Genomic DNA, 21,568 nt, shown 5'->3' with positions numbered 1-21,568 from the left:
GCGGTTGAGAACAGAGCATGTGCTTAATGTTCTCCACGATGTGTTTCAACTGCTGACTCCAAGGTAAATGGTCAGGGAAGTTCTCTGCCAAAGCCTCTATTCCAGGCATGTCCAAAGTCCGTTGGGGGGGGGGTGTCTAATCTGGCCCGCCGGTCGTTCAATCCAGCCCCTGTGGCAGTTTATTTCCTGGGGTAAAATCTTTTTTTAAAAAAACCTTAACAGCTTCAATCCTAAAAAAAGATCAACAACTTTGGTTGGTCCTTCGGTTGGCCCCCATGGCCCTTCACTTCATCAGATCTGGCCCTCTTTGAAAAAAGTTTGGACACCACTGCTCTATTCCTACTCACTCTGTGGCAGAAAGGGTTAAAACATTCTTGGCTTGTATTGGCTTGCAGGGGAAGGGCATCAGTGTTGCTGGAGAGCCAGACCTTGCTAGATTCTATATATGTAGCAGCCTAGCATGGTTTGCCGGCACCCGGGGTGGGGGTGGGTGGGTGGGTGCATGCTGGGTGATGGCAGGACATGGAGGGTGAATGGAGCCCACTGCGCCAGCCCAGCCCTTGCCGCCAATGCCGCTGGAGTGACCCCCTCAGCCCACTGGAGCCAAGCAGGGCCATGCTGTGCCACCTGCCCACCCATTCAGAGATGCTATGTGGTTTCCCCCCCAGTAAGCAATACTTTGTCCCTCTGCAGCCTCCCTGGCTGCTACCCACCAGCTGCCTCAATAGTAAGGTAAGCAGATCGAAAATCTTATACCAAACCCACAAGAATTCCACTGAAGATTTATTTTCCCTTTGATTTCTTTCCTCAGCAACTGAAGCAAAAGAAACAAACTAAAAGAGGAAACCTTTTTGACACAACCTTTTTGACAATACCCTTTTTGACACGGGTATTGATAGCAGAATTGCATGGGCAGGGCCAATTATGCAAATCTTTCCCACCCAATTGTTGTCATTCCTACCAGTAGGGTAGTGATTGGATGGGAAAGAACCACAGAGTTGGTTGCATTGAGGTATTCACAGGCATTACCATGGGGAAGCGCCTTCCATGTGGCTGATGGATTTGTGTGAGGTGAAACCAACCCGGGACACGTTTTAACTTTCAGTCTTTTGGTCTTCAACTCCTGAGCAGAAACCCAAGCAGGTCTGAAAGTAAAACACACACACACAGGAACACAGGAACACACACTTCTCTCTCTCTCTCTCTCTCTCTCTCTCTCTCTCTCTCTCTCTCTCTCTCTCTCTCAGGGTAACTGGGTTTTGTTATGAGACAATTTATAGTCAAGTGAGAGCACTTCTCTGAACGCACTTCTCTGAACGCAATGCAAGCCAAGAGAGCAGATGGCACGGGAGGTGTTGACAAGCTGGAATTCTGCATTCCATGTTCTGCCCTGAATAAAGACAAAGATGACCTACTGGCTTTTAAGATCAGGCATTTTGGTAGCCAATGTGATATTAGCCTAAACATAGTTACTTACCGATCAGGCGTTAGCAAAGAGAGGCCATGTGTGGAGCTTTGGAAAAGGACACAAGGTTTCGGAAAACAATGTAATGAATGTGCATGTTTTTGTTACTCCTGTAGCAACTTTGATGCTACCTGAGTAGAAAGGAAGTGTCCTCAGCTATCAATAGCTATTAACCACAATGGCCATCCCTGGAGGCAGCTATGTTTCTGAATCGCTGGGAACCACAGAAGGGGAGAGAGGGTTTGGGCTCGAATTGTCCCTGTTGGTTTCCCACAGGCATCTGGTTTGCCACAGCGGGAACAGGATGCTGGGTCATTGGCCTGATCCAGCAGGCTTTTCTTATGTTCTTACCAGCCCCTGGCTAAAGTACCGTAGAATATCTAAGTGAAGGGAGAGGTTTGCCAATTGTGTTATTGAGCTAAATCTGATCCTATAGTATAATTGTGAGTGTATGACTTAGCCTCCCCCCCCCATATATCCCCCTGGGATGTCTTGCTTAAAATGCTTTTTTTTTCTTTGCCTCTCTCTGTGTGCCAAAGGGTAAGCCAGACAGAATGCCCTGCTAAGCTATCAAGGCTGAATGACTGTCTTGTCTGACGCTATCAGTCTGACGCACAGTCTGACGCATTCAAGGCTGCTGGAAGATGCTACCGGGGTAGCATGAGTCAGCATGTGTTTATGCACAGGACCGGACACGGATATTCCTTATATGAACTTGTGACCCCCTTGCGTGCGCACATTTACAGAGGAGGGGGGAAGGAGCCCAAGAAGTGTATAAGAAGCTTTGCAATTTGTGTTTCTTTGCTCTTGTTGTGAGGCTTAACCACCAAGAGTCTCTTAATTAATTAAGAATTAAACTCTTTCTCTGGATTCAACCCCCGGTGTCATTATTGGCTATCTCTGTCCTGCCTGGGTGCAACTTAAGGACCCTTATCAGCAAATAAGGCTACATAAGAACTCTCAAAATGATATCCCAAACCATGTAATGCATTAATTTCAGAGGAAAAACGTCTTTCATTAAATTCACTTGTCGGTGGGTGATTTTTGTGGGGGGCAAGGGGCAGGTGCTCCTGAGAAACCATCATATGACATCTGAAGTGAGCTGCAGGAAGAGGCAACCTATCCATTATCACCTCTACATAGTGCCCTTGTAACAACAGAACTGATGGGGGGGGAATCTTGATGCTAATCTGGAGATATTCAGATATACTGGATAGATCCGAGAAGACTAAGCAAATACGATGGCAATGCAAATGGAAATTTTAGATAAAAAGTGAAGATTACATGCAAATTAGGTTGGATACTGATCACATCTTTCTTCCCACCAATGGAAAACCTGATACAAGGCTCAATCAATCAAGTTTTGAAGAATGGAAAATTAATTACTGCTTCTCTACAGTTACTATATGGGTGTAAATTAGGTCTTGTTGAACAGGTTTGATTTTGTTATTTGGATTCAAGACAACTCCTATAAAACATGTTGCTTATGCAAAGGATATGATTCTGTGCCACGAGGTGTTGCTATTTGTTTTAAAGAAGCACTTGGGAATAGTCATTCAATTTGGTTAGGAATGTATTTCTTTCAGCCATTGGCTATAACCACTTGGAAGCAGAAAATCAAATCAAAGCAACCCCATGCTAAACATAGAAATGGATTAATAAGGAGCATCATTCAGCAGGAAATTCTCCCATGCAAGTCCCATTGAAAGGAACAGCGTGCATTCTTAGTTCATGTTGGGCAACAGTGAAACCCAAGAGGCCTGTTCACATTATCAGTATATGCAGGGAAGGGCCATAGCTCAGCGGTAGAGCGTGCAAAAGCTCCCAGGTCCCATTTCCAGGAATCTCTGGTTCAAAGGATTAGGTGGCATATGATGGTGAAAGACAGCTGGAGACCCGGAGAGCTCTTACCATTCAGAAAAGGCCATCATTAGAACTACAACTCAGCAATCTGATGCTGGGCACAGAGGGAGAATTTGGTAGCCTCTTGTCCAGATGGAGGGAAAGTAGCAGATCTATGAACTTTATATCTATCAGTGGGGCAGGATTGGCCCCGCAGTGTCACCTGATTCCCCCAGAGGATTCTGGGTTGTTGTGCTGCAGTCCCAGCAGGAAACTATAATGAATGTTTGCCATCATGTTTATCTGTTCACCTAAGCTTCCTGTTGTTTTAATACCCATCTTCCATTCAGAGTGTTTCAAGATGTGTGTGTATGTGTGTAAGGCAATATCGGATAGCAAAGTAGCACATTTTGGATCGGACTAAATTCAGAAGGATGCATGTATTTTTAATGGACTTAAATGTGACACAAACCAGAGCGCAGCTGTATACTTTGATACATATGGACAGGCGCATACATTTACAAAGCTTGCTTAAGTAGTCTGCTCATCTTCTTCTAGGGTACTCCAAGGATTAAGATGACATGTGGCAAAGGATCTTTTAAGGTAATCGCATGAGGCAAACGAAACCAGCAGAAATACATTAGTTGTTGACCCTGAGGTCTACATTCCTCTGAGGCAGGGTGGTGAAAGTTGTCAGCAGAATCCCAAGTGAACCAGGCCTGGAGTCCAGTCATAGCCTCTTTTCACATTTGTTTTGAACAAAAGAGTAAATCATTGATGCTGTATTAATGAGATGCACATATGCAGAAAGTATTCAATGTGTCTGAAAATGTAACTTACTTTTTTATATATATATATAAAAAAGCATATTTGGGAGTGGGCGAGTACACCTTATTCTGAACAGTTAACCAGCAGGGTGGCCAGTAAAGGAAATAATGACATTTAGTTCATAGTGAGTGGTCTGGTCAGTGAGTGGGGAAGGAGAGGACATCTGAAGCAACGAGAAGCATCTATGCAACTATTTGTCATATGACTGCTCTCTTCTAGGAAGCAGCCCTTTCAGGATTTTCTGCCGTCAGTGGAACTTGACCACAGAGCCTTGCCTGCTGAGAAATGCTTATATATTTCACAGGGAACCCCTGAACTGCACAGAGGATTCTAGCAAGCACCTTCAGCTCATTTATGGAATGTTAGGTCAGGCCTGTTGAGCTTGCGTGAGCTAAAAGTGCACCCTAGGAACACAATGCAATCTACTTAAGGCTCCCCTTCTATCAGGACACAGCTCAACACAAGGCAGCGACATCCTCACCTGTAATGCCTTATGACTTTCTGGGCATCTGGCAACCTCTTATTTTTTGCAGTTCCTCTGTAGGCTGCAGAAACAGGAGGCTTGATCGCAACCCTGGTGGGCAACATTTGTACATAGGTAGTTGGCTGAATTCAGTTTCATGAGCATGTCGTGTAGGCATGCAACAAATACACGCATTTGTTGTTGTTTAGTCATTTAGTCGTGTCCGACTCTTTGTGACCCCATGGACCAGAGCACGCCAGGCACGCCTGTCTTCCACTGCCTCCTGCAGTTTGGTCAAACTCATGTTGGTAACTTCAAGAACACTGTTCAACCATCTTGTCCTCTGTCGTCCCCTTCTCCTTGTACCCTCAATCTTTCCCAGCATCAGGGTCCTTCATGGATTGCTGCCTTGTCGTGGCGAAGGGGCTTGAATAACTCAGAGAAGCTATGAGCTATGCCGCGCAGGGCCACCGAAGACGGACAGGTCATAGCTGAGAGGTTAGATTAAATGTGATCCACCTGGAGAAGGAACGGGCAAACCACTCCAGTATTTTGCCAAGAAAACTCCATGGACAAGGACAAAGACAACAATACACGCATAGGACTCATCTATACAGCTGCAAATAAAACGTTTTAAATGTGTTGTAAAGCACAATATACAGATGTGACACTAGATGGAAACAGTGAGTTATGCCAAATTCAAGGTATTTTTCAAAACGTTTTTAAAACAACAACAACAACAACAACAACAACAACAACAACAACAACATAATAATAATAATAATAATAATAATTTATTATTTGTACCCCGCCCATCTGGCTGGGCCTCCCCAGCCACTCTGGGCGGCTTCCAACAAAAAATGAAAATACATTAAAATGTAACACATTAAAAACTTCCCTGAACAGGGCTGCCTTCAGATGTCAGGTAGTTATTTATCTCTTTGCCATCTGATGGGAAGGCGTTCCACAGGGTGGGTGCCACTACCGAGAAGGCCCTCTGCCTGGTTCCCTGCACCTTGGCTTCTCGCAACAAGGGAACTGCCAGAAGGCCCTCAGCACTGGACCTCAGTGTCCGGACAGAACGATGGGGGTGGAGACACTCCTTCAGGTATACTGGGCCGAGGCCGTTTATGGCTTTAAAGGACAACACCAACACTTTGAATTGTGCTCGGAAACGTACTGGAAACGTACAGTGTTTTTAATATGTGTGTACATTCCACCATAGTGATGATTTTTATTAAATGAGGGCACTGCCCCAAATATTCTCCCCAAACCCCACTTCCTGAAGACCAGCTCAAAACCTAGAGGTCTTAAGTGGACATTATGCTCCTTTTCATAATCTTCCTCATTATCCAATGTGAGAAAGATATAAGTGTGTCGCACATCACTGCAATCTCATTTCTTATTGTTGGTTGTCAGCTGAAAGGGTAGAGCAATGCACAGCATGATGTTATTATATCACACATTGCTTTTAACTAGATGTTATGAGGAACTACCCTGTGATCTTTGGATAATGGGTGGTATATTATATACTTCACAAATCCTTCGAAAGTGCATGCTGGGAGCACAGGGGAGGTTGCAAAACAGTGCCCTCTAGCAACGGCTACACTGGTACTGCACCTAGGAAAGCTTCCCTCTCCACAGGATCTCGGCTTGGCTTTGCAGACTAGGACTCTTTCCAGACTGGGCCGAGTGGAGGTGGGGGCTTCCCTGGGTGGGGGATGGGGGGAGGAGGGAGCAGGATAGGTAATGAGTTGGAACAGGGTGGGGGGGAGTCACAGGGATGTGCCTGTGTAAACATAACACACATAAAACAGGGGGACTCTGAAGGTGAGGGGAGTCTGAAGGGGGACTCTGAGGCTCCATTTAACAGACTGAGCCACAGCAATGCATGGCAGGGCCAGCTAGTAAATAACAATAAAGGAACAGGGGCCAAAAGGCATAGCGTGACAGCAATTCCATCTGTTCCAGGTAAGACCTCAAATCTTCTAAAATCTGGCATGCATGAATCTGGTTTCAGAAGTCCCAAAAGGTATAAAGACCCGTTCTTTTGATTTGGGTTGCATGTTGCAGATTATTTAAGAAGATGAAGCTGCTGGTTCGTGAGCTAAAATTATTTATCACATTTTTTCCCCTTCGCTCCATCCCACATCACCATCTTTTTCACCATCCTTTCTGTGTTGTCTCAAACTGAGTAGAATGGAGTCTCTCGTTTATTTCCACTCACAGAAATTATACCAATGGAATGGACGCATTTGTGCCAGAGGTTACAGAATTCAGATTTTATTGGTGCAAGATTTGGATTGCCTGGGTGCAGGATTTATTTTTTTAGGTCAGGGTACACATAGCTCTGGGCAGAACCTCAGAGGGAGTGATCCTCACAGACCTGTCATTCTTGGTGTTTTGTTTCTGCCACTTCCTGGCTGCGGCAATCAAGTCCTTTTCTGCGAGGTTGGAACTAGTTGGGAAAGTATGTCATTTTCTTCATGTTTATGCTTGTAGTACCAGTAATTCCTCCCAGCTGTGTTTTCACCAAAACAACAGATAGTATCTATTGACTAACGTAAGTGCCTATAAATCAATTATTCCACAGCATTTCTCATTGTTACATCCCCAATCTGAAAAGAATGAGCGCTCTAGATGTGCCAGCAGTGGAATGGCAATAGATCTAAACAGAGTTGGTTTTAAGGTGCTTTGAGAACATGGTTAGAGGGTGGCACAATAAATAAAATAAATACAGAGTGTTGGTGGCAATTTCTCAAGCAAATTTAAGCACATGACCCAGCCAAAGTTAAGCACTTAAGGTTTAACTGATTTTAGTAGGAGATAGTTAAGCAAATGCTTAAATTGTGGATGAGTGTAATCGTAACCAGAGCAGCCAATGATCTTTGAATCCTAGGGCACCAACAAAGAAGCCCAAATGAAAAGAGAGGCTACTTAGTAAACATCACTGCAAGGACGTGAAACTTGATTAAGATCTGGAACATCTTAATTGGGCTTGATCCAGGCAAAGGTAAACATTCCAGGGCCTCGTTAATTTCTGTACAAATGATTTACAGTGGGCACAATCTTGCCAACACCAGCATTTCAAAACCCCATTTATTCTAATGGAAGGACAATCCGCATGATTGATTAAAGATGCGGATTGTCCTTCCATTAGAATAAATGGGGTTTTGAAATGCTGGTGTTGGCAAGATTGTGCCCACTGTAAATTCACAAGGATAGCTTCCTTTGAAGGGAAGGGATTTTTCATAGAGAATTCTTAGCACCTCGCCAAACTACCATTCCCAAGATTCTTTGGGAGAAGTCCTGTTAAACTAGCGTGTTCGTAGTGTAGAGCTGCACATGAACACACACTGTATAGACTGCCTACCCCCTCAAAATACTTGGAATTGTAGATTGTTAAGGATGCTGGGAATTGTAGTTCTGTGAGGGGTAAGCTGCAGTTCTTGGGATTATTTGGGGGGAAGTCGTGTGCTTTAAATGTGCTTTAAATACACATTCCATATGCAGCATTAATATGCATGTAGAATACAAAGCTGAGACTTTTTGGTTATTTATTGAATGCACGTCTACTAGAGGTGGTGCCTAGGGGCCAAATGCAACCCTGTATCAGGCCCTTGGGAGTCTCCACAATCTTTTTACGTATTTTATTTTTTAAAAATATTTTTTATTCAGTTTTACACTACACATTTAAATTCAAACATTAGACGTAATCATCAACATTTAGGATTCCCCGAATCCTAAATTCCCTGAATCCTTAGACTTCTCTCCATGGTTTCCATTTTCAATCTTTTTAAACTGCATCATATATTTTCTCTGTTTTTCTTTAAACAATCTATTTTTACCTTTGTTTATAATACATTACAAGTGTTACGCAAATCCTGCCAAAGTTTTTAGTTGTTTGCAATGTTCTCTTTGATAATCTGTACATTTCTCCCATTTCTCCCATTCCTTATTAAATTTTCTCTCTTCCTGGTCTCTGATTCTCCTGATCATTTTCGCCATTTCGGCATAGTCCATCGCCATTTCGGCATAGTCCATCATCTTCATCAGCCATTTGTCTCCGGTCCAGACTTTATCTTCTTTCCATCTCTGGGCCCTCCACAGACTATCTTGCATTGATTTACAAAGCCCTGAACAACTTGGGTCCGGGATACCTCAGAGATCCCCAGAACCCTTATGTTTCTGCTCGGATATCACTGAGATCATCTGCAGGAGCATTTTCAGTCATTTCCCAAGTTGGTGAGACTCATGTGACAACAACAAGAAGCCGAGTCTTCAATGTCATTGGTGCTGTCCTGTGGAACACCCCCCCAATAGATATTTGGGGACACTTTCTGTGCTAACTTTTAAATTTCTGCTGAAAACTTTTCTCTTCTGCCAGGCCTATGCAGGCGATTAAGAGTTTGTTGCTTACAATTTCTTTTTTACTTTTAACTTTTCAAAACTTTTTTAATGATGATATTGTTTGATTTTATGTTTCTGTACTGTTGTAAACCACTGTGGTATATTTTTATGGCACAGCAGTATATAACTACTTTTATAAATCAAAATAATAATTGATTAAATCCCCAGTTGTTACCTACCTCTTCTCCAAAATCAGGGGCATTCCTCCATAGATAACCTAATTCTATGGGCAAGTCCAGGTATCTTCTGCTTTAAAGCAAAGCACCAACATACCAGATTGTGCTAGTAAAATGACCAGATGCAAGAGAACATTCAACTCTGTGCAAATTTTGGTCATAGATTCAAACTGGATTAATGTATGTGCTGTCAATTTCTAACCCAGTGGGTTTTGTTTTATGACTTCTTCAGCTGCAGATTGAATGGAAAGTAGTTATAATCTTTGGTCCTTATTACACCATAACTCAGTCTATCAAACATTGAAGGTCTTGTTGATTCATCATCAGCCTTTATGTTAATATTAACTTTACCTGTAAATGAATCAGTGCATTGCCAAAACTTCAATACAGGGACCGTTCTGAATGCTGAAGGCCTTGTAAGATGAGCATTGTTTCAGAAAAGAAAAGAAAAAGCTTACCATACCATATCAAATGCAAGCCTGTTTTAGTTTTTCTTGAGCAGATGCAATTTGTCTAGAAATTTATATGAAAGGCAATTCATACATTGATGGTGATGATAATAGCCAGGCTAAATCTCGTCTCCCTGTCATCTATATTACGGATGGGGAGAATGTACAAGCCATCTAGTTTACTATAGTTGTGGGTGGTTTTTTTAACGATCAGTTTCAGTCAAGTAGTCAGGGAAATAATGTGCTGAATTGTAACATTTTAAATTTTAAACATGAACATTTTTTAAGGTGCCAGCATAAAAGTGCCTTGTGTTATAAATAGAGATTTTTAAGGCAATATGACTGTAATCCTATACCCAGTTTCCTGAGAGTAAGCCCCACTGAACCCATGAGGTTTACTATGAATGGATATACATCAGATTGCGTTGTTTATCTCTTTTGAAATCTGCACAATTAACACCAATATTTCACGGAGAAAACAAATTGTAAAGACACAGTCTCTGGTTCTGCTTCAGAGAAATTAATTGGCAAAACTCCAATTGATTTCAGCTGGAGACCTATTGACCCCTGAAGTGAAATCAATAAGTATTTGGCAGCTTAAGGAAATTAAATAAAGTGGTATCACTGAGAGAGGGAGAAAAACATTCTCAGCACACAAGACTCTCATCCTCAAACAGAGATGCTGATCTGGGGGCAGCAGATTTAGTAACTTGTCCCAAATCTGTGCGAATTGTTCATATTTCCTGAGCTCTATTCACAGAAAATAAGTAAAATGTGTGCTGGGGTGTGGTTTTACCTTTTTTCCCCTCTTCTTTTTTTTAAAGGACAGAATTGTGTGCCTGAAACAATCCTACATTCCCTGTCCAAAATTGTTGAAGAGAAACTGTGAGCATGCTTTAAAAATGGATGGGTGAGGCTGTGATGGATATTGCTGGACTTCAACTCCCATCAGCCCCAGTCAGCATAGCCAGTGGTCAAGAGTTATGGGATATGTAGTCCAATAATATCTGGAGGGTGACAGAATCCCCATCCCTGCTTCAAACACACCCAGTAATATGTGTAACATGAGGGTCTTCAAAACAGTCGCTGTGGGACTAAAACTGCTTCTAGACTGAGTGAGATTGTTTGAATGTTCCCCTATATGTGTTGAATATTCCCTCTGTACGCGAGAATCATTTGTTCCAGAAGCAGAGAAGAACAGAGGGGAAAGTTTCCAGAAGCAGCAGAAGGCTGAGATTGTTTTGTCTATGCAAGGACGTTTTCTGTGGGAACTGTTCTTTGGACATGCACAGTGTGACAGGAAGTACTGGTAACAATGGTTCTGTGTAACTTGTTGTTGTGGGATGTGATACATCAGTAGCAGTCAAGTACAACATTCCTTGTTTTCCTAGAGAAGACATGAAGGGGAGTGTTTGGTTCAGCCAGTCAAAAACTTCCTGTTTCCTCCTGGCCTGGAGCATCCTTTCTCTTGCATGTGGTGGGCGTGACCTTACCTGCCCAGGTAACAAAAAGGGTAAGGCACACTTCCTTCTTTTCAACTCTTCTCCATCTTCCTTTTGTCCTGTGAACTGCAGGACTGCTAGCCTGCAGTCACTGGGATTATTCCCCCATACGGGGTAGAGCCAAATGTATATACTTTGTAACTAAGTCTGCCTTCAGGGATCACACTGTGCTCTGAATGATGTAAGTAAACTTCTTTTATTTACTTATGAAGAAGACTGTGGTATCTTTATTCTTTTAGGAGGGTCTTACCAGGAAAAAATTAGAACACATTTCAATCTGCCTTCAAGGATGGAAGGAAGCTTACATAACAGTAATTCCAAAACAAGATTCAGATCTAATGCAAATAATTTTTTTTAGGCCTATCTCATTATTAAATAATGATTATAAATTATTTGCAAACATTTTGGCTAATAGAATGAAAAAAAAATAGGTGAAAATATATATATATATCAGGATCAAGCAGGGTTTCTTCCAGGTAGACAAATGAAGGAGAATAGAAAATATTCTAAACGTGATAGAATTCCTGGAGGTAATAAATGGGGGTGGGGGTGGGGTGGCAATGAAGTTTATAGATGCTGAAAAAGCTTTTGACAATGTGTCCTGGGATTTCATGAAAAATTGCTTGAAGAAATTAATTGTGGAGATAATTTTTTTTAAAGGAATACAAGCAATATATTCAGAACAGAATGCAAAATTATTGTAAATCAGGTGATAATGAAGGAATGTAAAATACAAAAAGGAACTAGGCAAGGATGTCCATTATCACTGCTGTTGTTCATCTTGGTCCTGGAAGTACTTTCAAAAAATATAAGAGCAGAAAAAGAGATTATAGGGATAAAAACTGGGAAGAATTAATTTAAATTGAAAGCCTTTGCTGATGATCTAGTACCATAGTTATGATAGAAGATCTGAAAAACTCTCTCCCTAAGGTGATAGAGCAAATTCAAGAATTTGGGGAAGTGGCAGGATTTAAATTAAATAGAAATAAAGCTAAATTATTAGTTAAAAATTTAAAAGAAGAAGAGAAAAAAGATTTGGTGCAAAGTATTGAGATAGAAATTCATAAAAAAGTAAAATATTTAGGGATAGGGTTAACAACAAGAAATATAAATGTGTATAAAGACAATTATGAAAAAGTATGGTATGAAATAAAAAGGAACCTAGAAATATGGAGTAGTGTATTTCCCCATAGATGGAATTTGTAAAAATCTTGATCAGTAATGTTGCATGTACAGTGCACCATCAGATTAGATTGTGAATGTGTTATGTTTACGAGCCTAGGTATTACTGTTTTATAGTTATATGTTTTTGTTGTGTTCCATAATTCTATGTTGTACACCACCCATTCCAATAATATTTGTAGAATTTGTGAAAAAGTCATCATTCTGATTGCAACAAACTTTGCCTTCCTGCCAAACGTTTGAAATTTTTTGTTCTTGTTTGAAGTGTGCACCCTGCTTTCGATATACCATTTTTGACAAGTGGGTTTAGATGGTAATGTGATTGTGAATATATTTTATTTTAATAAATTCCGCCCTGCCTTTAGAAATATCCCCTTCTAAGCAGCTTACAGTAAAAAAAATCCCCAAACCAACGCAAGTTAAAATAATAATAATTGAGCATTTTGAAAGCAGAAGAAATGAAGGTGATCATTAAAATGTGAAAATCTGAAAATGCAATAACATATTGCCTGGTCATAACCCCCCAAAATAATTAACCAAAAATAAAATCACTTGTGCAGACTTTGGATCCAACAGCCAGTGCTGAGAACAACTGAAGCAAGCTACTAGGACTGGTATTCCTGCTGCTGTTTATGAGTTTAGAATCCCTGACATTTCAAGCTACAATATGGAGTGGCTTAATACTAAAACACAACCCTAAATATTAGGTCAAGTTGGGCACTTTTTCTCTGATTTGAGGCGGTTCAGGGGAAGGGTTCCAACAAATCCTTGCTTTGGAAGCTCTCAAACTTTAGGTGGACTGGTTTTTTGTGGGGGGGGGGCAGTTAGTAAATGTGGAGACTTAATTGCTATGGTGCTGTAGTGGATAGTGGAAGACTTGCTCAGATCGCTGCCTTGTTGTGAAGTTAACTGAGTGACCTTAGGACTGTTACCTCACAGCTTCATCTGCCTCTCAGGGCTGCCGTGAAGAGGAATATAAGCCCCCAAACAGTCCCCCCCCCACTGGCACATTGTTGTGAGCTCCTTTGAAGAAAGGCAGGCTGCAAACTGGTGAAGGAACAAAATTATGTCAGTCTATTCATTCATTTATGTTTATAGCCTACTGACCTTCATCCGAAGATCACAGGGTGGCTTACAAGCTAAAATGTGTGTGCAGAAGTTCTGCTGAGATCAGTGGGATTCCAAATGACTGTATTTAGGATCCAGTAGTAAAAATGTGTTGAAGCCTGTGATACTGCTTTTGAGAAATTGTTTTCAGAACTATTTCGGTATGTGCCCGTGTGCTCTTGAAATGTTAATCCCCTGGTTCTAAAAATATCTCTTGGAACTAGGGGTTGCTTCCAACATCTACTTAACACATCTATGGTCTTTCCTATCTCAGTGGGTTGACTTTCCCACCACTGACATATGATTTTGAATGGGCCGAGCTGACTTATGCTGAATCCCACTGTTGATCCACCAAGCCCAAAACCAGCTCTTTTCCAACCTTCTGCTCCACCCATGCCATTAAATTTAAGGTGCCGGCCACATGACCCGGAAGCTGTCTGCGGACAAACGCCGGCTCCCTTGGTCTATAGAGCGAGATGAGCGCCGCAACCCCAGAGTCGGACACGACTGGACCTGATGGTCAGGGGCCCCTTTACTTTTTATGTCAAGAACATTCTGCTACCACTGACTTTCCATGGTTTTCATATGCTGCTGTGCTGAAAAGCAGCTAATATATACTGTATTCTACTGAATGTAGCTTCCTCTACTGCAAACACATGGACATGCACACCTTTTACAGCCTGCTTCACTTCTATATACAACTATCTATATATTTATGGGGTGGGGGGTGGGGATCTTTTGCCAAGGCTGGGACTGTTTCAGGCTTCTTGAATGACATTGCCTAGCTCAGATCAGCCAGGCATCTTTCTTCTCTTCCTATTTTAAAAATAAAGGCCTTCAAAACATGAGTTTTCAAGAAGAGAGCAAGACCAGGCCAAAGGGGGGGGGGGAGCTGCCAAAGTCAGCCTGAAAATATTTTGTACCATTTCTTTACTAAAATATTTTAAATTGCAAACTGCCTCAGATGCCTTGGCAGTTTCCTCAATGCCCGGGGGGGGGGGGGGCATGGGGTAGCTCCTCCCCATAAAGTAAAACAATAGAAATACTTAACTAAGTGACCAATCATGTCAGTTCTGCCCCCCCCAACAAAAATCCTGTCCTGGCTACACCCATGAATGAAGAGAAACATGAATCAGGACTACAGCATCGGAATCAAAACTTTTAGATGGGCAGTTTTGGGAGTGCCAATATTGGGGGCATCACCCCAACTATTCACTGGGACCTCAGTGCTGAGGGGAATGAAATCAAAGAGTTCATTTACTGGTCCCCATTTATAAGCTATGTGGCCCAACAAAACATTCTAATCCAGGCATCCCCAAACTCGGCCCTCCAGCTGTTTTGGGACTACAACTCCTATCATCCCTAGATAACAGGACCAGTGGCCGGGGATGATGGGAGTTGTAGTCCCAAAACAGCTGGAGGGCTGAGTTTGGGGATGCCTGGTCTAATCATTTCACCTGTTTCCTACAGTATCTACAGTATCTGGTTTGAGTCAATTTCAAAGCACTGTTGGTCTTTGGCACGGTGAACGAAATTAATAAGGCAAAAAAGGGGAAACACTAAGTATGCTGTATTTATTTTAGTTGAAAGTCCTGATAATGATCTCTTGACCTACTCACTGATGTAATTGTTTCTTAATGAGCATATGTTATAGATACTGCAGTGGGGCGGTGGTTTGTTTTACACTGCTCTACTTGTTTCCTCATCTCGCAAAGAATTTCAATAAAAGCATTTACAAAACAACAACTCACCTGCTCGAATGCATTTTCCGTAGCAATCAATGCAATTTACTTCCAGCAGAAATGGGATGCTGGCCGTTCTGTGCACCCGTGTATCTGGTTATTAAAATATCTGTGAGGTTTAGGTGAATTCGGATTGTTAAAGAAGATTATTTGAGACTCAGCAGCTGGTCATTTTTCGCTCTCCCTCTCTCACAGCCTTAGAACCTTTTGGGGGGTGGGAGAGATGCCGCTCTATGAAGGTCATTGGCAGCTGGTTCAGGACTGACCAGTGGATATTTAATTTTCTTCTTCTTTTAAGGATTAGGAAAAATCTCTGGACAGTGCATCTAAGAACATAAGAAAAGCCCTTCTAGATCAGGCTGAAGACTCAACATGTCCAACGTCTTGTTCTCACAGTGGCCAACCCAACCAGATGCCTATGGGGAGCATGCAAGAAGGACCCATCCAAAACCAGCCAAAAACTATCCATATGTCTGACACCTGGATTATTGATAGATAGACATGTACATTCGGGCACAGTTGGGTACCCATATCCCATTGAAATCAGTGGGGCTTAAGCACATGACTCTGTCTTGGACTGTGGCCATTAACTTGAAAGGAAGCTCTCACTCTTATCTGGGGCTCCCAAGCATTTTAAGCTTTTCTGCACAAAGTTTTGGATAGTCTAGTTTCTTGTCTTTCCCGGTTGGCCTACAGGGAGAGGAGCTGATGAATCGGTTAAAAAAAGGAAGGTGAACAGACACCAAGCACTTCTTTTCGGAGAGAAATGGGGGGGGTGCTCCCCCAACCACCTTGATGCTTTCTTTAAGCTGTATTTTTCAGTAGCAACATAAACACTTGACTGTCTGCCACAAGAGTTTTTTCTTCATCATAATTCATAGCTTTTTAAAGTTTCATGTTTTATTATGTTTTATATATGTTGGAAGCCGCCCCAAGTGGCTGAGGCAACCCAGTCAGATGGGCAGGATACAAATTATTATTATTATTTACGATTTTTGTACTTGCTGTATATTCCTGCGTATAAGACTACTTTTTAACCCAGGGAAATCTTTTCAAAAGTCGGGGGTCGTCTTATACGCCGGGTTGTATTTCTTATACGGCGAGTATATCCCAAACTCTATATTTTAACTGGAAAAGTTGGGGGTCGTCTTATACTCCGGAATATACTGTAGCTCATTGCTGATAACAGATACCTGTAGCTAGTTATAACAGCTACAACCACTTTCCTCTCTGGTTAATACTGGGAAGTGGACTCATAGCCTCATAGGAGCACATGCTGCTTCCCTGCCCCTGTGCACACATATTTATATTTAAAGGTCTGCCTGTACTGTATTTGCAAGCCTGTGTGTGTGTAAGAGGGACTTCAGACAAATTTGCTCTGAATCCTGGACGGATCCACTCAACCACTTAAATAACACATTTATTAAAGTGACTAAGAAAACAGAGGCATTGGTGACTTAAAGCAGAACAGAAGCCGAAGCGTTTTGCTTTAAGCCTTTAATATCTCTGTTTTCTTCGCCACTGCAACGCGGGCGCAGCCCCTGCCTGGACGTGGCGAGGCGAAAGAGGCAGCGCTCTGCCCCGACTCGCGATTCTGCATGCATGCGTGGGGAAAAGAAGAGGCCGAGAAGAAAGGAGCAGGTGACATTAATCGCATGCATGATCTCAGGAGACAATCATTTGAAATCTTAATTGGCTGCCTTTTAAATATCATTTAAGGTCTCGTTTGGCCCGCTTCCCTTTCTCTCTCGCCAGTTAAGAAGGCGTTGTGTCAAAGCCTATTTGCTTTCCTGGACGGCTCTCTCGCCTCTTAAGTCTCTCCCCCCCCCTAAAAAAAAAGGAGCAAAGACAAGAGAGAAAGAAATAGACCCATCATCAGCCGAGGTTTGCGAGGTCGATAAAGCTTTTAGATTTGAAGATGTTTTCAGGGAGCCCATTTCCTGCGGCTAAGAGTTGTTAATGGAGCTTAAGGAATTATCTTATGACTCCGACCCGGAGAGCCCCCAGTCTCTCTCTCCCAGTCTCTCTCTCCATCCCTCCCCCTCGCCTTTTCCCTCTCTCCTGCTCCCTTGTCGAGACTGAAGCTCCTGCCGCCGCCGCCGCCGCTGCTGTCAAAGTCTCTTAATGAAATGTAACGCGCCGCTGATTACAGTTTTATTTGGGCCCTATGTAAAAAGGCCATGTTAATTTCCCCTCCTCTCCGCGGAGGCTGGGAATTTGCCACGGCCCAGTGCGCGACAGAGGCGCTGCCTTGCAAGCCCAGAAATGCCACCCCCCGCCCTTCTCCGATTCTTCTCCCTAGTGTCGTGTGTGTGTGTGTGTGTGTGTGTGTGTGTGTGTGTGTGTGTGTGTGTTTAGAGACAGAGAGCCCCCAATTTCCGGTGGCTTTTCCCGCTATCGCCTCCAGGTAGATGCTGGGTGTTGGGGTTTCATTTGTATGTAACGCTGTCGGTATGTACGAGATGTATTGATCCAGGCTCGCTCGAGATTAATTTCTCGCAGAACCTGATGCCCAGCTTGATGCGGATTTGCTGGGGGCTGCGGGGGGGGGCGGAGAGCGCACGGCGCTAGGTGATCTGAACGCAATCCGCGAGGAAGTTCTCCTGCGCGGGCACCGCCATGAGAGAACGGGCAAGCGGGGCATTGCGCGCGAGGCTTGTCCCGCAGAGGATTGCAGCTTGGGAGAAAGCCCCCCCCCCCGCAGTCAGTTTCGTTGTTGGGTCGCTGATCCTGCTCATTTCGACGCGGTTTGCACAAGAGAACCTCCCCGCCTACTCTGGCCCAGTTTATTATAGGTTGTTTTATTCACAGGGAGGACAAAATTCAAAATTATGTAATGTTCCATAGGACTTATTCTGTACACTGGCGGGTGGGGGAGGGGGGAGATTCCTATCCTCTGCTGAGAAAGTATCCATCCGGAAACCTCGAGCCTTTTCATATTGTTGGTGACCGGGAAGAAAAGTTGTCCTGTTTGTTTCAGAACAGCTTTCACTCTCTTGAAATTCACGGGACTTGAGAGGGCTCCATCCTTTCTTCACCTATTTGCTCGCATTGTTTTTAAGGATAAAACAATCAAACCCACAAAGAAGTAACAGCAAGTCTCTATTTAATTGGCCATTCCAAAATTCCGCGCGTAAAAATAAAGGAACTGGGAGTAGGGAAGCTATAAAAGTGGCTGAGAAACGTTGGCATCAAATCATTTTTTTGAAGAAAGAAAACAAAAAATCCTGAGATGTTTGAAGTTAGCTGATTCTCTCCACCTTTGACGTTTCGAAACTCTTTTTAATGTCCTTATCTATTACAGTATTGCCTGGCTCGAGGAGTGCTGGAAAATTAAATGGCTGGGGTTGGTGGGGGGAGAGGAACTAAATATCTCCTGACAAAACACAAAACGCGATTTCTTAATAACAGGAAATAATTCTCGCGGGATGTGTTTCAAAGTCTCACGTGGGCTTACTCTGCACGGGCACATCTAGAGCCACAGTTTAGCGAGCGGAGGAAGCTGCTTTCCCTCCGTCTCCCCTGCGCACCCACCGTCCCTTCATCATTTGAGGTCCCTTGCCCGCTTTGCTTTCCCCCCCGAACCCAGGGCCGCTGCCTCCCAGCTCCCCACTGCGTCGGACTGCAAAGATGATGTGCTTTGTCTGTCCGCGGGGTCCGTTTCCCTGCAGCCGCCCGCCCAGACGGCATTAAAATTCCTCTTGGCCCAGCCTCTGGCTGCAAAGCCATCTCCCCAGAGGCTCCACTTTTCGCTATTACTGTCAAGTACCCTTGACTCTTTATTTTGTGCCCTTTTTATCTATTACAACTAATTCGAGTTCTTCTGCCCTTTTCAGCTCCAAGACGTGCCTTTCCGTAAGATGCCCCCTCCCCTCGTTTCTCCCCACTCCATCCTCTCCCCCCCCCCCCCCCGGTGCAAAGCCTTCTCGAAATTGAAGAGGCTGGTGGTTTTTTCCTGCGTTCCCTCCTCTCCCCCTTTTACTGTCAAAATGAAAATTTCACTTCAAATTATCTTGGCTGATGCAACGGGTTTCCTCGCCCCCCTTCCTTCCTTCCTTCCTTCCCCTTCTTCTCACACCCCCGCTTTCCCCTCTTTCCTTTCCCCAGGCCGGGGGCCTCCTGTCTCAGCCTTTTGACAGCCCCCATCAGCAGAGAGGTTCACTCATTTCGATAATATCATCCGAGGGAGCGAAAGTCAATATAATGACAGGGGGAATTTAAGGAGGAGGAAAAGGGGGGGCGGGTAGAGTGCGGGGGGGGGGGAGTTGCAGTCCAATTACAGCCGCTTGCAAGGAAAAAGAGAGAGAGAAAAGGGAAGGGACGGCGGCCACACCAGCAGCACAGCCACCGCCTTTCCGCTGCCTCGGTCCGAGCGCCTCTCGGTTCAGTTCCAGCCCCAGCGCACCTCCTTCCACCTGGGCGCCCTTTGGCGCACCAAACTCAGCCTAGATCCGCCACCTGCTTAAGCACTTGTGTTTTTCTTCTCCATTTGACTCCTATCAATAACAGAGGATGTGGCGGCTTCTAATCCCTTCCCGGCGCGATCCGTTGGAGAGATCTAGGGCGCCCTTTCGGATTTATCCTGCACTGCAGGGTCGGAGGTGGTGGTGTTGGATGGTTTTGTTTTGTCCGTTCGTTTCTTTGTTTTGGATAGTGAGAAAATAGAACCATCCCCACCGTTTGTACTCAGGAATATGTCCTGTTGTTGTGTCGCGTGGGACCTGCTCCCAGTACAGTAAATGCGCGCCGGGTTGCAGCAGCACGGACCTCTACCCTAGCAGAGTATTTGCGCCATCCTCCACCCCTAACGGGGCGTTTTGGAGATCTGTGTTGTGGCGGACTGCATTAGGCAGCTGGGCTATAAGAGCAACAAAAATGCACTGGCAGCGCGCGCGTTCCCATTTATTCTTGGACACCCCCACCGTACAAAACCGTCGCAAGGTCAAACAGTCAGTTGCCGTGCGGGACGGAGAGAAGCAAAGGGATTTGCGCCCTTGGCATGCAGAGGCCTATTTAATTGCTCAGAACAAGGTGGCTCGGTGCGTAAAAGCACCAGGCGCAGAAGTGAGCTGACCAGAGACGGGGGTTATATCTGGAGAAAGAATCACATGTGGTCTGTAGGAGGAAGAGGAGGAGGGTGTCCTCTAGAGAAGCCTTAAATGGCACCCTTGTTTCTAATCCCATCATTTAGACCTAACTGGGCAACTTGTGGATAGGGTGGCGTTTGCGCTTAATTTTTAATTATTTCTATTTTAAATAGGTGTCCACTGGAGCCTGTTTGGGGGGCACAAATCATTGCCTTTTCACCTTGGCTTTTGGGGACAGAGAGAGGCGATGAAAGACTGGTTTGAAAACACTTTCTCTCCTCCCACCCCCAACTCCCTCAACCCCTTAAACTTCTCTGGATTGTGGGTACAGATCTCAGGCGAGTTCTGTTGGTGGCTCTCTCCCCGCATCCTGCAGAGAAGTTTACACCCCCAGACTTGCGAAGAGAGGCGAGATCTTCAAAGCCCTGTCTGCCTTCTTCTAGCTAAATGGTAAATCGCCCGAGTCTTCTCCTGAATCGCGCGCGGGGGCGGGCGGGTGGAGGGAGAGAAGCGCTCGCTCTTTCTCTTGGCTGAGCTTCTATTTAATGTCAAAACGGTAAACCATCCGTCCTGAAGTGCTGAAATATTCATAGAGAATCCAACGATTCTCTCTCCCCGCACCAGCGAAGAAGCTTCAAGTTAAAACAGTAGTTTAAATCATCAAATGTTCCATGTGAAAATTGCTTCGCGCACATTAAAAAAGAAAAGGACCAGCCTTAGTAAAAGGGATCGCTACTCCACCGGTGACTTCGCATCCCTATAGCCCAGTTTTTATACAAAACCATTTATCGAGATCCATTCTAACTTTTCATAAAGATTTAGCATATTAACACACACCCCTTCCAAAAATAAATAGGCAACTTCATCCCCTAACCACTTAATCCACACAGCACTTGTATATAGCTTTGCAGTTTCCTGGAGAAACCGAATTCCCTTAAATTCTCGTGCAACTCAATCCTGTGCATGTTTACTAGTCTCCCTGGCTTCAGTGAAAAGCAACCCTGCAAAGGTTCTCATCCTTAATCGGAAAGAAAAAGAAACGAACGAACCCCAGTTTAAATCACAGCAGTCCCCGCTTAAACTGGACTGAGGATCGTAGCTCTGCTTTGAAAATTAAGGTCTACCGGGTTTGCATACACACATACAGTACTGTATATCAATCTGAGTAAAAGAACCTCTCAGGGTGCCTCGCCCCTCCCCCAATTTCAGACCACACGTGATTCTTCTACGCACGGAATAACTGTTGCAATAGAAACAATTAGACTGGCTTGTGTCTTTTTTGCTTAAAAGACTGTGCCATCTCTGCTTTGATAGC

The sequence above is a fragment of the Zootoca vivipara genome, chromosome 8, assembly GCF_965207765.1.
Source record: "Zootoca vivipara chromosome 8, rZooViv2.hap1.1, whole genome shotgun sequence".
Lineage (NCBI taxonomy): Eukaryota > Metazoa > Chordata > Lepidosauria > Squamata > Lacertidae > Zootoca > Zootoca vivipara.
This window is presented reverse-complemented; position numbering follows the sequence as displayed.